This window comes from Rhinolophus sinicus, chromosome 18, assembly GCF_057876585.1.
Source record: "Rhinolophus sinicus isolate RSI-liver-muscle chromosome 18, RSI-T2T, whole genome shotgun sequence".
Lineage (NCBI taxonomy): Eukaryota > Metazoa > Chordata > Mammalia > Chiroptera > Rhinolophidae > Rhinolophus > Rhinolophus sinicus.
In genome coordinates this window covers 61,007,576-61,008,881 of record NC_142518.1, presented here as the reverse complement: position 1 = coordinate 61,008,881, position 1,306 = coordinate 61,007,576, and the positions used below count along the sequence as shown (strand labels likewise).

At 33.6% G+C, this 1,306-nt stretch overlaps 1 pseudogene; it reads right to left on the bottom strand.

Moving 5' to 3' along the window:
* Nucleotides 1–400: 400 nt before the first annotated feature.
* LOC109438468 (thioredoxin pseudogene) lies at nt 401–718 on the bottom strand (annotated as a pseudogene).
* Between the last annotated feature and the right edge of the window lie 588 nt (nt 719–1,306).

The following is a 1,306-nucleotide window of genomic DNA, read 5'->3' as shown; positions in this document are numbered from 1 at the left end:
TTAACGTCTTTGTCACGTTTTTGAATCAGCGTAATGGTGCCTCATAGGATGAGTTTGGGAGCCTTCCCTTCTCTTAATTTTTTGGAATAGTTTGAGAAGAATAGGTATTAATTCTTCTCTGAATGTTTGGTAAAATTCACCGGTGAAGCCATCCAGTCTAGGACTTTTGTTTAATGGGAGATTTTTGACTACTGATTTGATTCATTGGTAGTAATTCGTCTGTTCAGATTTTCTGTTTCTTCTTGTTTTTTTTTAAAACAATGTAGAATTAATATTTTATTCTCATTTATAATTAGATGGCAGTTGAATATAATTTTCTACTTGATCTTTTCTTTTTGTAAATAAAAAAATTGACAAGTTTTGAAGAGCCAATGGCTGGTTATGTTTTCAGAATACAAAATTAGATTAATTTATTGATGGTGGATTCAAGTTTTTCCATACTAGCTCCAGAAAGTACACCCACCATTTGTCCATTTTTCAAAAACTGGAAGGTTAGCATGCATATGACATCACAATCTGAAGCAACATCCTGACAGTCGTCCACATCCGCTTCAAGGAACACCACATTGGAATACTTCTCAGATAGGCAATGAAAGAATAGCTTGATCATTTTGCAAGGCCCACACCACGTGGCTGAGAAGACAGCTACTACGAGCTTATTTTCTGCACTGTTCAAAGCTTTCTCAAAAGCCAACTTGCTCCCGATCTTCTTCACCATTTTGGAGGCTGAGTTCTGAAAAGCAACCACAAGAACCGATGGAAGTGGACGCAAAGGGCCAGAATAAGCTTCTCTCTTTCTTTTTGATTGAGCCATGGAAGATTGTATATTTCTAGGAATTTATTCATGTCTTCCAGATTGTCCAATTTTTTGGCATATAATTGTTCATAATATTTTCTTATAATCCTTTGCATTTCTTTGGTGTCAGTTTTTACTTGTCCACATTCGTTTCTGATTTTATTTATTTGGGTCCTCTCTTTTTCTTGATTAATCTGATTAAAGTTTTGTCAATTTTGTTTATGTTTTCAAAAAAACAAGCTCTTGGTTTCATGGTTCATTTGTATTTTTTTTTAGATTAGATTTCAATTATTTCTATCTTAGATATTACTAATTCTCTCCTCCATCTGGTCAGCTCTATTTCTTAAGCTCTCTATTTCATTCTTCATCTCTTTTATTGAGTTCCTCAGTTCCAGAATTTCTGTTCGGTTCTTTTCGAAAATTTCAATCTCTTTGGTAAAGTTTTCATTTTGTTTGTTGATTTTATTTCTGAGTTCATTAAACTGCCTATGTAAGATTTCTTGCATCTTG